Consider the following 15,189-nt stretch of genomic DNA (forward strand, 5'->3'; position numbering starts at 1 on the left):
CGCTTCCAAAGAGTGCAGTCATGTGCTTAACGAAAGTCAAACTTAAAAGTTTCCTTTGCTTAAGGCAAGCCCTGGGCTCCAATATTCCACTTGCATTCAGCCTGACAACCCATCTCTGGCGCACACCCGCCGCTCTAAGCCCACTTCTGGTCTTATGCAGGGCCAAACAAGAGTTTCTGTCCATTTGGGGGTCAGAGGCCCTTCTGGGAATATGACAAAGTCAAAGACCCTCCCCCCAGGAAACTCATATAGCTTGCTGCACCCAATTCCGGGGGGGGAGGGCTGCCACACACCTTCTGCAGCCCAACTGGGGCCCTAGGAATGGAACTTGAGCCCTAAAACCCTGCGAGTGGGGGTGGGGAGAAGGAAGGGAGGCAAGGACGGGGCGTGGGCGCTGGAGTCAGTGTGCCTGGGTTTGAATCCCCCATTCCACCGCTTCCCGGCAGTGTGACTCCCGGCAGGGCGCTTCACCTCTCTGTGCAGCCCGGGAGCGGCGCAAGTGCCCGGCAGACTGTAAAGGCTCAATAAACCGTGTTGCCGCGGCCAGAGGCACCGCGTCCTGGCGTCAACCCCGCCGCCGAAGGGAACCGAGGCGGGCCCCGGGGTCGCACCCGAGCGCGGGGACCGGCTGCGAAGGGGACTGGCCCGGGCGGCCCCGCGGCCCCGGCCCGGCCGCCCCGCCCCGCCTCGCCCGCGCGGGTCCCGGGACGGCGCGAACCGGGCGGCTCCGCTGCGGCCGCCGGGCACACCGGGGCGGCCGCCCAGGACGCGAGCCGCTCGCCGGGCCCGCTCCCCCCGCCCGGCCCTCCATCTCCGCCGCTCTCACCCCCTCCTCAGCCCCCAACGGCCGCCACCGCCGGCCGCAGCTCACCTCCCGGGCCGCCGCCGCCGCCGCTGCCGCCGCCGCGCGCGATCTCGCGAGACTTCGCTCCCCTCGGCGCTCCCCCCGCCCTCCCCGGGGCGCCGCGCCGCAAGCGCGGACCCCGGCCTGGAGCCGGTACGGCGCGCTCCCCAGAAGCCGCAGCCCGCCGCGGGGTCAGGCCAAGCCGTGCTCGCGACCCCGCGTCCGAGTTCCTGCAGCCATTCCGCCCACGTCCGTGACCGCGAAGGGTTAAAAGCCAGGTGCGCGACTGCGGACTCCCCTCACCTGGCCGGCCGGGTGCGCATGCGCGTGCCCGGGGCCCTGGACCTGCGAGCCTTTGCAGAGGCTCAGACCGCACTGACAGCAGTAATCCTAGCAGCCGGTCTTGGAGTGCTTATTGGGCTCAGAGTAGTGTTGCAACTCCCCTTGGGTCCTCACAACAGCCCCACGAAGTGGATATTACCATCCTCCCCACTCCAGCGAGGAGAAAACGTAGGCTTGGCTAGATTAAGTAGCTCCAGGTCACACTGCTAGGAATTGGCGTCCGGGGTTGTCTGACGCCCGAGCCAAAGCCCCATTTTTTCGCCTCCATGACAACCCCAGGCCCTGGCCTTGGTCCTCCTTTGGCTGAGGGCGTTGAGTCTCATAAGCCCGTCTCTACGTCCCTTCCAAGGTTCACCAAGGTGAGAGGAGGCAGGAGCTCCTGGGAGGCCCCCTGCTACAGTCTCTGTGGTTTTACAGAGCTGCTGTCCAGAAAATGCTTCTCCGCATTACATGAACTCCCTAAGGCCTCCCTGTGCCAGGCTCAGTATAGGGGCCCTGAAAACTATGTGACTATTTATATTCTTATATTCAGTTGTCTCCTCTTTACAGTGGTGGCCTTTTGATTGTAGAGAGCACAGTAGAATGGGACACAGGACATAGATCTAGAATACACAGATGTTAGGGGATGCAGAGAAAGGTGTGTCTTCTTCCCAGGGGTAAACTCTTAACATTACATTATTGTTTCTTTTTTAAAATATTTATTTATTTATTTATTTATTTGAGAGAGAGAGAGAGAGAGTAGAAGGAGGGGAGAGGGAGAGGGAGAGAATCCTCAAGCAGGCTCCCCACTGAGGGTGGAGTCCTACCTGGGGCTCACTCCCAGGACCCTGAGATCATGACCTGAGCCGAAATCAAGAGTTGGGCGCTTAACCAACTGAGCCACCGAGGCACCCCTATATAACTGTTTCTAAAGCAAAGGGGCTCGCATTCATTGAGAGCATTTCAAGGTTGCTACCAATATTCTTCCAAGTTAATTCTTCATAGGAAATATTCTTCATAGGACGATGAAAACTGGGGGAGATGGAGAAACTGGCCTGAGCTCCCATAGTGAGACAGGACATGAATCTAAGCCTGAGTCCAGAGCCCAGTACTGCCTGACACCTAAGTCCCATGAGTGAGCATGAGCTGGTTCATGTGGGCCAGCAAATGGCCACAAAATCCAGAGCCTTGGAGGTTCTAGCTACTCCTTCCCCTTGCATCAAGGCTGTGCAGGTTTACCCAGCCCACCTGACAGTCACATCAACATCAGCAAACATTGGCCTGCCCATTTTCCAACCCTCCAGAAACAGGGCCGTTCTCTGTAGATCAGAGGTTATGAGTGCCCCTCCATGTGCCAAAATCACCCAATCCACCTGATGGAGGAAGTGAGAGAAGCAGGGGAAATCACATCGGATGGGCAACAACAGGTGCCAAGCACTGCTCCAAGTACTGTCCATTCATTAACCCAAAACCCCATGTGGGAGGTATGGCTGTCCTTGATTCAGATACAGAAATCAAGGGGCTAAGAGGGGAGTGAAGTTGCCCAAGGGTACACAGGTAGTAAGTGGGAGGGCTGGGGCCACACGCCAGGTTGGTGTGTCCCCAGAACCACAGACTTTGGACTCCGTGACTAACAAGACACGGCCCCAAATGCCCGTGTCTTCATGAAATTGAAAACCAGGAAATCCCCTGAGATCAGGGCTCTAGTATGTATATGACACTGTATGTTCTCCTCTGGGTGGACTGTGCTTCAGTATTCTCATCTTAAATAAGGACATAAAGAGGTTGTTGGGAGGATTAGCCAATTAATATGCATGAAGCATGTAGAAAAGTGCCTTGCACTGATTAATCTCTCAGTAAATTATAGCTATTATTACCATAAGGTGCGATGTCTGTGATGTTTTATTCTGTCACCATCTCCCGGTACAGATCCCCGATCAAGTTGGAGGATATGACCTTATCTGCTCAGGTATGGGAATAAAATTAGTTCTAGCAAAAAATAAATGCTCTTTAATGGACAAAATGACCCCCATAACCCCCCCCCCCCCGATTGTGGAAAGAGACCAGACACTCCTGAAGTTCAGATGCACTCTCTCTTCCCTGTTTTCTGGGAGGCTGGAAGCCAGTTTTATAAAAGGCTCCACTTATAGAGGAAAAGCTACCCAGATATTTTTAAGTTGTTGGCAAAAGCAGAAAAAAAAAAATTAATCTGAGACTTCTTAAGAAAATTTCGGTGAGGTTGGGGATTAATATAACCACAGTGACATCATGACTGGGGAGAGGGTTTTTACAGGAACTGAAGCTGCCACACACTCAGGCCATTGTACCCCAATCAAAGTAAGGTTTCTGCTCTAACAAAAGGCATGCCCCACGTTCCCATGAATGGCAATGGCTTGCTATGGAAATAAGCCTCATCGGTGAAGGGTTGGACACAGCAGTGTCCATAAAGCGCTCTACACTTGGGTAGCACAAAAACAAACAAACAAACATTCCAGGGGTGATTCTAATATGCACACCTCTGAGGTATTAAAATGCCTTCTGATCCAGGAAAAATTTTATAATGCTATTTGTCTAGTGCTGATTCGTTCAATAAAAACTTCTTAAGCATTTAAGCGTCAGTCACTGTGTTAGTAGCCATCAGCAAGACAGGCCAGTCCGTGCCCACATCACATGTATGGCCTAGAGGAAGAGACAGGTGTCAAATAATTCAACACCAATGGGTGTTGAAATAAATGGGTGATAAATAAAATGAAAAAGAAGAGCAAATGACTAAAAAAGAAAAAAAGGAAAAAAGGCAGGATGGATGGAAGGATAGGAAAGAACTTGCCTGAACCGAGTTTTGAAGGACGCATCAAAGGGAACTAGGCAAGGAGGAGAGGGGAGATCATTCCAGAGATAGGGACAGACAGCATGGATCAGCAAGGGGTAGGTAAGTTTTGGGGGCTGGGAAGGCAAGGTGGACTGGGGCCTTAAGAGGCATCCCAGCTCTGTGAGTACCATGAGCATGTGGGGACAGCGGAGAGCAGGAAACCCAAGTGGAGACGGAAGAGTGCGGTGAGCTATGACATTGGTCCCCACATATACATCCTGCCCTGCTGGGCAAATCCAAGCTCATTATCCTACCACCTCTGCCCCACCAGTGCTTGGTCAATGGTCAAGGACGGGCAGGTTGTAATGACACAGCTGTCATACTGTTAGTCAATCTGAATTTGAGGAAATATCACATTAAAAGTCCTGGCACCCCAGAGTAGAAAGCAGGATGCAAATCTCCTGCCTCCCTTGCAACTAGGACAGGGGATGTGATGTAGGCTCCGCCAGCCAGACACATCACATGAGGCTGAATCCGATCCTGAGCCTCAGTTCTGTTGCAGTGACTGGTGGCTACAGCAGCCAGTTTGGGGGACAGCAGCTGCAGGGTAGAGCTCCCGATGGAGAAGCTACACCAGTGCTGACCAGTGAGAGCAAGCTCAGGCAGGGTGGTGGTTAGCTCCTGGGCCCAGGCGCGCAGTGTGCTTTGGGGCATTTTTCCTAGAAGCTTAGCCCCAGTCTCTTTTCTCCAGCCCTCGCAAAGATTCTGTGGGGGTACCTAACATCCTTTATTATGTTCCCCTCTCTGCTGAAACCAGCTAGCATTCCCACCAAGAACACTGACCCCTCGCAGGCCAAAGCCAAGTGGAGCCTAAGAGACTTGGAGACAGACTCACTAGGACAGCAGCGAGGGGAACTTTCTCAGCTGTAAGGGAGAGTACCAGAAAGCCAGCTCGCTCTCCCGCCTTCTGTGGAAACTGTGTTGCCACTCACAGCTTTACCCACAGCTGCAGGATAAGATAGGGGCTACCTGGCAGAGAAACAGAGAAACCAAAGATCTTGGGTCCTTGACTACATCGCCAAGCTGCTGGACTGACCCCAGACCTCTAAGGCCCTGGATGTCCCCTTCCCTAAGCTAAAGCATGTGTGGTTAAATCAACTCGAGTTGGCTTCTCTGTTCCTTGCAGCCCAAACATTCACAGGGGTGCGAGCAGGAAAGGAGCAGCTTATGGGGAACAGGTGTACCTCTTCCCTGGCTGTCTCAGGAGCCGCCCCAAATCCTGACCAACTTTTCACCTCTAGCCCTCCCACCCCTGCACAATATCAGTCCCACTCAGATAAGCGCTATCTGATTCCAAACGCTTTATTCCAGAAGACACATCCTTCCTGTGCCTTTTCCATCCTTTGGCTCTCTTGCTGATGGGCACATAGTGGTTCTGTTACTTGCCCAGCTCCCACCGTTGGTATGTGACAGAGCTCAAGTTCTGGAGGCAATCCAGATCCCAGACTTCTTTTAACCACTAAGTTTAACACCATGCATCATCCACCCTCATTACAAAAAAAAAAAAAAAAAGGGCTTTAGCCAGGAAAAAAACTAAAAATGAACTCAAATCCAGTTCCGTATTTTCGATCTCGCCCTGAGCAAGCTTTTGAAGTCTCACTTTGACAGGAAAATGAAGTTGATGGTACCAGCTTCCTAGAGCCTGGGCATCATCTGTGCCATTCACCCGTGACCTCTGGCTTCCCACCTTGTGGGTACGTGCAAGATGGAACTTCCTGGTCCGCTTGGGCAGGGTCACGTGACTAGTCTTGGCCAAGGAGTGTGAGCAGAGGGAGTAGATGTCACTTCTGGACTGCTGCTCTGTTGAGCGGAGCCCCCGGACAATCCATCGTGGACATACAAGGTGAGCAAAACCTAAACTTCTATCATTTTAAGCCACTGCGAATTTGGGGTTGATGGTTGTCATAGCATGGGTTAGTCTATCCTGATTGATACACATGGTGTGGTCATTTGCTCATTTGTTCACTCAAGAAACACTTTTCTGCTATGGCTCAAACCCCAGCTGGACGAACAAGGAAGCTCAGGCAGGGGTCCTGAGGATTCTGGCTCACTGGCTGGGGTGGGTCCCTGGCCTCTGCATTTTCATGGGGCTTCCCAGGGATTCTGATGCACTGCCGAGCCGGAGACCCTTGCATTACTAGTGGCTCACCATGCGATGGTAGAGTGGGACAGGGTCTCTACCACTGAGGACCACACAGACTGCTATTTCACGCCTCTGTGCTTTGACTCATGCTGGTCCCTCTGCCTGGCATGCCTTCCCTCCATGCCTACCTCCCTGCTTCCAAACAGCAGCCAAATCTTCAGATACTCGGTTTGATGACCCCACCCTAGGTGCTGGGATCGTTCCCCATGGCATGGTCCTACAAATAGCTTGCATGTGCCTCCTCCATTAGATTGCAGCCTTGTAGAGGTTGGGGTCTTGGTGGCTCCCTTTCTCTGGGCCATCCGACTAGCGCTGTGGAGGTGGGGAGAGACTTATGCATCAGTATCAGCCATAGCCACCTGAATATACAGCTCAGCAGAACCAAAGCCCTACGCTTACGAGACAGACCCTCCCAAGAAGACTATCAGTAAAGTATTTCAGAAAGCAGCTTTGGGATTCTAATCCAGGCTCTGCCACTTTGCAGCTCTGTGACCACAAACACCATATTTAATCTCTCCTGAGCCTCAGTTTCTTAGATGTCAAATGGGACTAATGACAGTACCTGCCTCACCCAATTGTGAGAATTCAATGAAATAGAAGAACTGAATTAAATTTCAGCCACGGTTATCACTGTTACCTTGACTGTCACTGTCTCATTATTATTCCCTGCTGCCACTACTGAGCATGCCCCTGTAACTATCATTATTAATATTATTACTTACCACATGCTCCCTCCCTTCCTGCCAACCCTAAGTGACTTTGCTAAGCATTCCCTCCAAGAATGAAGAGTATTCTTGGAATTCTCGAAGTGAGTTCTTCATTGTCTCCTTAATGGTTCAGTGCCCACAATGGTTTAGCACCCCTTGTACCTCGGGGGAAGCTGCCCAGCTGCCAATATTAGGCTACCTGGATAGAGCTAAGAAAATATGGGCTCTCCTGAGGCTCCCTCTCTCATGGACTTGACTTTCTCCTGCTCTGGAGTACTCTGGGTTCATTCCTGGTCAGCCCAAGCACTGTGAAGGTAACCTCCCACCCCTGGCTATGGGAGTGGCAGGATCCCAGTCAAATAGGCCTGTGGGCTTCTGCAATCACTGATAACACACACAAAAAATAATACCTGGAACGGGCTTACTTCTTTCTTCCCAGAGGGAGCTAAAAGAGTCAGGCTTTTGAGGTTCAAATAATAAAAGCTCTGTATGCCATCAGAGTGAGCAACTCCTGCCCTCCTTCCTTATCTTCCTATATCCAGAGCACAGTGGGCAAAATTTGGGTTTTCAAGAAAACATTCCTGAGGTTTCATGCTGAACAACTCCAAGCTGGTATGAAAGAACAGAAAAACAAAAATTCCCCCACACCCGAAGTGTTACAAGGACAGGGGACTGAGGGAACAAAAACCAAACCTCAGACAACAAAATAAAGGAAACAGTAAACGAGGTTTTTCTGATGGAAATGTTTCTGAAGACCCAGCCATGAAAGTTTTCTGCTAAAGATCCACTTTCAGGTGAAAGTTCACAAGGTCTGTGAAGAGGGAAATAAAGATGGGGAGTCAAAGGAAAAGAGACCAGCATGCATTTGGGAACAGGAGGAGCAGAAATCAATGAGGAGATAAGAAGGCAGCCCCAAGAGGCAAGGTGCTTTCAGAAGCAAGGACAGCTGTCAAGGGAAGAGGACCACTAGGTGAGCATTTTCTCCAGAGGGCTAGAGCAGAAAACAGAAAAACTACCTTTTTCTCCACCCCCCCCCCAAGACTTTGTTGATAGACAGCTGCTCAAATAAATTTGTATCCCCATTTCAACTGACTCATTTGGCTGGAACAATAAGCTTACATTCCAGAGCCTGGGCTGACCTCATGCACCCTACTGCCGATAAAATATTAAGTATGTAATTAGTGCTTTTTGCACTAAGAAGGACCATGAAATCTACTGGGTTCTTTTCTGTCTAGCTTCCGATGGCAGCATTCAGAGTTCAATGTTGTGTTCTCATGTCAGCCATTTCCAGGGGAGAAAGGAAGTGGGGAGGAATAAGAAGGGAAGGTGTTTTACAATGTATCAAGATTTAGGGATCAGCCCTTCAATGAAAAAAAAAAAAAAAAAAACAAGTTGCAAATGAAGAAAGTTACAAATAAGGTGGGAGGCTAGAATGATCCTATGGTGATGAGTTAAAATCAGTCTTGTAATAAACTAAAGTTTTTTAATAAACAGAAAGATAGACACATAAAGATATAAATATAGATGTGTTTGCATAGATTAATATACATATTTCCAAGCTCTGAACACTGAGAGGTCCTAGAAGCAAGGATTCCTCAGTAGCAATGAGCACACTTACCACTAATATCTTGGTTTCTAAACACCATACTCCAGTAAAAGGAACCAGGGCTCCTGGGAGAAGTGGTTGCTTCCAGACCTGGGGTAGGGAAAATACAAGATGAGCCAAGAATACCAGGCAGTACCAGAAATTAGGGAATTGCTTTAAAAGTTTGGGTGCTTACTAAGGCTAAAGGAGCAAACCTGAAGGAGCTCCCAATGGCCCAAGCTGGAACAATTTGAGCAACAACAACAAAAAACAATAGTATTGGATTATAAGCCTTATAATAAAATAAATGTCCTTGAGTTCATATTGTTAGAAGGAAGGAAAGAAGGGAGGGAGGGAGTCTCTCTCCTTAAAGAAGAATTACAATTAATAAATGTAGAGTGAGGGGCACCTGGGTGCCTCAGTTGGTTAAGCATCTGACTCTTGATTTCAGCTCAGGTCGTGATCTCAGCGTCCTGAGATCGAGCCCCACGTCAGGCACCGTGCTGAGCAGGGAGCCTGCTTAAGATTCTCTCTATTCTTCTCCCTTTGCCCCTCCTCCGCTTGCTCGCACCTCCCCTCAAAAAATGAATAAATAAATGTAGAGTGAATGAGGCAAATAAATAAAAATCACCATTGAACAGCGCAGTAATAATTGCTGCAGTAAAATCCATCCATGGATGCTAAAATTTAAGTGGGCAAAAGTTTGAGGATAAACAGGATAGTCTTGAAGTTTCCCTCCCAAAATATTTATTAGTTATAAAGAGAAAAATAGTAACTTCACAGTGAAGAAACCCTATAAATGCCACACTAACCAACTAATTGAGGTTAACATCACTAGTACTACGTTATGTTTTTATGCCTGATATAATTCGATAAGAAGGGCACTTCACCTCCATGGCATCCTCCCCCAGAACTCATAACCCCTGTTGTATCCAGAGAAAACATCAGACAAACCCAAACTGAGGGACATTCTACAAAATACGAGACCGGTATTTTCTTTAAGGTGTCAAAGTCATGAAACTAATAATAACACTATAGGTTAACTATACTGGAATTAAAATAAAATAAAATAAAGTAAAATAAAATAAAATAAAAGTGTCAAAGTCATAAGAGACAGGAAAGTCTGAAGAATTGTCACAGACTGGAGGGGACTAAAGAGACCCAATTACTGAATGCAGTGTGGGACCCTGGATAGAAAAAGGACATTAGAGGAAAAAACTGGTGAAATCTGAACAAAGTTCTTAGGTTAGTTAATAATATTGTACCCATGTTAATTTCTTAGTTTTGATAATTGTACTATAGTTTATTTTATTTTTATTTTTAAAAAGATTTTATTTATTTATTTGAGAGAGTGAGCGCCTGAGAGCACAAGCCAGGGAGAGGGGCAGAGAGAGAGAGGGAGAAGCAAACTCCCCGCTGAGCTGGGAGCCCAACATGGGACCCGATCCCAGGACCCTGGGATCATGACCTGAGCCGAAGGCAGATGCTTAACTGACTGAACCACCCAGGCGCCCCTGGACTATAGTTTAAAAGACACTAACATTTGGAGGTGTTGAGTGAAGGGTATATGGGAATACTCTGCTGTTCTTGTAACTCTTCCATAAGTCTAAAATTATTTGAAAATAAAAAGTTTTTTAAAAATGAGGTGCTGGGGCACCTGGATGGCTCAGGCAGTTAAGCATCCAACTCTTGGTTTTGGCTCAGGTCATGATCTCAAGGTTGTGAGATAGAGCCCTGCATTGGGCTCTGTGCTCTGCGTGGAGTCTGCTTCAGATTCTCTCTCCCTGACAAACCATAAGGGACTCTTAATCATAGGAAACAAACTGAAGGTTGCTGGAGCAGAGTGGGGTGGGGTGGGGTGATGGGGTAACTGGGTGATGGACATTAAGGAGTGCACGTGATGTAGTCAGCACTGGGTATTATATAAGACTGATGAATCACTGACCTCTACCACTGACCTCTGAAACCAATAATACATTGTATGTTAATTAATTGAATTTAAATTTTAAAAGTGGAAAAAATAATAAAGAAATAAATAAAAGTAAAATAAATAAACAAGAAAAAAAGATTCTCCCTCTCCCTCCTGCATTCTCTCTCTCTCAAATAAATAAATAAATAAATAAAATCTTAAAAGAAAAATGAGGTGCTGAGTTTACCTAGGTATTGCTGACAGGGTTTTCTAGGAGGAACCTGGAAAGTGTCCATTCAAAAACTGGTGTAAGAAATAAGGCCCTTAAGAGCTACCCATTTCTTGGGGGAGGGTTTGGAACGGGAGTTTCAGTCAACAACAAGACACGGTTCGGGGCCTCATAGAGTTTACTCCCTATGGGAGGAGAACAGGCTCCAGATAAGTACAAAAGAAAACTAAAGTAATCGTGAGCTGTGCCAAATGCTGTGAAGGAAATCACTAAGGTCTGGAAAATTTTTTCTAAGGTAATGACACCAAGACTGAGACACCAGTCTTGAACGAATCGAGAACGGGAGAAGAACCCCCAGTAGAGAGAAGAGCACACCCAAAACCTGGAGCCAGGAAAGAGCTTGGTGTGTTCAAAGAGACAGGACGGGGATCTCCTAGAATACTAGGTCGTAAGTTGACTTAGAATAGAATCGTAAATCCACAGTAGATACCACCACCACCACCACAACTACTATCCACCACGTGTCATAGGGTCTTCCCAACAATTCTACCAGGTAGAGATGAATGAAACCACCACCATTACCACCAATAGAAACCCTCTCTAAATGATAATAACAAATGGAGTGTAATCACCTGCTATGGTCTCAGTGTTTGCGTCCCCCCCCATCAAATTCATATGTTGAAACCTAACCCCCAAGGGGATGGCGTTAGGAGGTGGGGTCTTTGGGAGGTGATTAGGTCATGAGAGTGGAGCCCTCAGGAGTGGAAATGAGTGCCCTTATAAAAAAGACCCCAGAGATCTGAGGACCCAGAGAGAAGATGGCCGACTGTGAACTTAGGAAGAGGCTCTCACCAGACACCAAATCTGCCGGCACCTTGATCTTGGACTCCCCAGCCGCCAGAACTGTGAGAAATCAATGTTTGTTGTTCATGAGCCACCATGTTTATGGTCTTTCTGTTAGCAGCCCGAAGGGACAAAGACACGGGGCCAGGGCTTTAGGGTTGTGTGAGGGCACATGGTGGAATTCACAGCAGCACGGAAATCGATCTCTGTGCTGCTCTTTTCCCCGGGCAAAACCTGCCAAGAGAAAAGCCCAAACTGGAGGCCTGTTTCTTAGCAGAGCACGTCCATGAGAGAAGATGCATGCACGCCAACGCCCAGAGCAGTTTGCAATTGGAGAGTTGAGAAGTAATGAACTGTTCTGATGAGACGAAAAGTGGAGAAGAATCTTTGGAAGGGACAGTAAAAGAAGGGAGAAGGGGAACAACATTCAGGGGACTCTGAAGATACCTAATGATCTGGGGCGCCTGGGTGGCTCAGTCGGTTACGCGTCTGCCTTCAGCTCAGGTCGTGATCCCAGGGTCCGGGGATCGAGCCCCATGTCGGGCTCCTTGCTCAGCAGGGGACGGGGCGGGGGGCTGCTTCTCCCTTTCCCTCTGCCCCTCCCCCTGCTCATGCTCTCTCTCTCTCAAATAAATAAAGTCTTGAAAAATATGTATACCTAATGATCACTTGAAGTTGTTTGGATAGAAAACTCCCTCCAGACCCTGAGCCCCTTGTAAAGCCTACTGCACCCTCGGGTCTGGTGTGTCTCTGCCTATCTGTGTGTTTGCTGGGCGTGTGTCTATGCAGTGTCTGTCGGTCTGCGTCTGTGGGTGCCGCTGCGCCTGCCCACGCCTGGGCACGCCTTTGTGTCTACGTGCCTCTGTGCGTGAGTGTGTGTGTGTTGTGTCTCTGTGTGGCTGTGTCGGGTGTGTCTGCGTGTGATGGAAGTGGCAGCAAGGGACTGACCGAATGCTTGCCAGACTGAAGACAAATGAATTCCCACAAAAGCCAGAGGCAGAAGTCAGCGCAGCCAGGAGGAAGTCGAGGCCCAGGTGACAGTGAGCAAGTAAGGCCCTAGGAATTCAGGGACATCCTTGTGGGGATGTTGGAATTTCCCCAGGACTCGGAATGCAGTGGGAGTGGCCAGTCCCTCCACAATGATCTAAAGACCTCAAAGGGCAGGACGACCCGCCCCCAAATTGGCCCCTGGCCTCCAGAGTTTTATCCTCTGATAACAGGATAATAATAAACTAGTCTCCGGGCTGGTACTTTCATAAGACTAAAGAGAAACCCCCCCACGCCTGAGTTTCCCTGAAGTCTTGGGTGGACTGGCGACCACCGGCTGAACACATTTGAATCACAATGAGAAAATCATCCCTCTTTCTATTTGCTGAAATTTCAATCCCTCTGCTGAGAAAGCCTCTTGTTGGTGCTAGTCTTTCTTTAACGCTTCTTTTGCTCATCTTTTTTTAAAAGAAAATATTTTTTTCTTTCATATCAGTCAAGAGCATCCCAGCCTCAGGCACATTGACTAGAACATACTCTCTCACGGATACACAGAACTAGGCTCTACAGAAGTGTGATTTTGCAGCAATAACAGAATTACCCTCCCCCCCAAAAAAACAATCCTAGTATCATTCCTTGGTTAATTTGGCTGTCTTCATCAACATAAACATGAAGACATGGAAGAGAGCATTTTTCCATTTGGTAGACATCTTAATTTTTCTTAACTATTTTGGGAATAAAATATGAAGTGTTCAACTCATTAGAAACTAATACGGAAGCACTTCCTGAGCTTTTATTTATTTAATTTTTTTTTAAGACTTTATTTGAGAGAGAGAGATAGCAGGAGCAGAGGGGAAAGGGAGAAGCAGGCTTCCCGCTGAGCAGGGACCCCCAACGTGCGTCTCGGGCTCCATCCCAGGACCCCGGGATCGTGACCTGAGCCGAAGGCAGATGCTCAACCAACTGAGTCACCCAGGCGCCCCCCTTCCTGAGCTTTTAAAAACTTGAGACTTTTGTGATACTAGAGGTACCTTCAGGAGATCTTTTATGTGCTTGTTTTCTTGCTTTTAATTTTTATTTTGAAAAAAGATCCAGACCTACAGAAAAGTTGCAAGAACAGTCCAATAAACTCTCTTACACTCTTCACCAAGATTCACCAACTGATGACATTTTTGCACATTTGCTTCCTTTCTGTGTGAATCTATGTACACGTATATACATGTAGATGTGTAATATATACCCATAAACGTAAAGACATATGTAAGTGAATACATATATATATGCACACATGCACATATGTACACTTTTAAAAAATAAAACTGAAAGGTTTATAATGGAATCAGCCCCACGCTCTTCATTCCCTGGGGCAATAGTTCTCAAACAGCTCTGAACCTTCGGGGAGATTTTTATAAAACACCACCCTTGCAGGTGCTGATATAATTCAGTAGTAGTAGTAAGGCTCAGGTATCAGAATGTTAGTAGCTCCTGGGGGCTTTCAAAAGCAGAGAACCACTGGGGCACCTGGGTGGCTCAGTTGGTTAAGCAGCTGCCTTCGGCTCAGGTCATGATCCCAGGGTCCTGGGATGGAGCCCTATATCAGGCTCCCTGCAGGGAGCCTGCTTCTCTTGTTCTGCCCCTCCCCCTCTCGCGCTTTCTCTCTCCCTCTCTAATAAATAAAATCTTAAAAAAAAAAAGTCACAACTACTGCCCAATCTTTTTTTCTTAAAGACAAGTCATACACACACTTATTACAAAAGCATTTGAGAATAAATTGCCACGATCATCGTCCTTTATCCCTAAATACTTCATGTACCCCCTAAGCACAAGGAAGGACATTGGCTTCCATCACCATAGTATGGTTACTAAACTCAGGAAATTTCCTAGTGACAGTGTGCCAGCATCTAATATTAAATTCATATTTGAAGTTTGCGAACCGTCCCCAAAAAGTCATTTCAGTAATTGTAGTTTTTTTAACCCAGCATCTAGTTCAGAATTACATTGCATGTATAAGTCCTTTCTCTTTACTCTCAATAATCTAAAGCAGTTCCTCCATCTTTCTTAGTCTTCCGTGACATTGCCCAATCCCCCCCTCTTTTTTTTTTAAAGATTTTATTCATCTGACAGAGAGAGACACAGCTGAGAGAGGGAACACAAGCAGGAGGAGTGAGAGAGGGAGAGGCAGGCTTTCTGCCGATCAGGGAGCCCAATGTGGGGCTTGATCCCAGGACCCTGGGACCATGACCTGAGCTGAAGGCAGACACTCAATGACTGATGAGCCATACAGGCGCCCCCGAGCCCCCTTTTTAACCAAGGCTCTGGAAAACCAGAGCCTTGAGCTAGTGGCATGCTCCGGCTAGAATGTAGTTGACTTTGGTTTGCTGAGTATTTATCTTTCCAGTTATCTTCTATTGATGGCAAGTGACCCTGATTTCTTATTTATGGAAGTGATACACAGCTTTTTTTTTTTTTTTAGAGAGTGAGCAAATGTAAACGGAAATATTAAGGAAATAAGAGAACAGGTATGTAGAGGTAGTGAAGGTCTTCCCAACCCCAGCACTGCTGATGTTTGGGGCTGGATAATTCTGTATTGCGGGGGGCTGTTCTGTGCATTGTAGGATGCTTAGTGGCGTCCCCGGGCTCTGTCCAATCGATGCCAGTAGCAACCTCTGTTCCTGCTCTGGTCGTGACAACCAAAAATGTCTCCGGACATTGCCAAGCATCCCCTGGGAGGCAGACTCTCTTGGCTAAGGGC

General features: G+C 48.0%; 1 protein-coding gene and 1 long non-coding RNA gene across 9 annotated transcripts in view; one reads left to right on the forward strand and one right to left on the reverse strand.

Annotated features, from left to right (window-relative positions):
* Positions 1-933, reverse strand: part of MRTFB (myocardin related transcription factor B) — a 192,233-nt gene extending 191,300 nt beyond the window's left edge. For all 8 annotated transcript variants that reach the window (XM_036123904.2, XM_036123900.2, XM_036123896.2 and 5 more), the window contains exon 1: positions 872-933. The gene's annotated coding sequence lies outside the window, so the exon portion shown is untranslated. The remainder of the gene's footprint in view (positions 1-871) is intronic.
* A 4,704-nt stretch (positions 934-5,637) lies between these two features.
* The window catches only part of LOC118555678 (uncharacterized), a 38,246-nt gene continuing 28,694 nt past the window's right edge, over positions 5,638-15,189 (forward strand). Inside the window, exon 1 of the long non-coding RNA XR_004927110.2 lies at positions 5,638-5,877. This is a non-coding gene — a long non-coding RNA (uncharacterized LOC118555678). The remainder of the gene's footprint in view (positions 5,878-15,189) is intronic.

Source organism: Halichoerus grypus, chromosome 6 (genome assembly GCF_964656455.1).
Source record: "Halichoerus grypus chromosome 6, mHalGry1.hap1.1, whole genome shotgun sequence".
In the NCBI taxonomy this organism is placed as follows: domain Eukaryota; kingdom Metazoa; phylum Chordata; class Mammalia; order Carnivora; family Phocidae; genus Halichoerus; species Halichoerus grypus.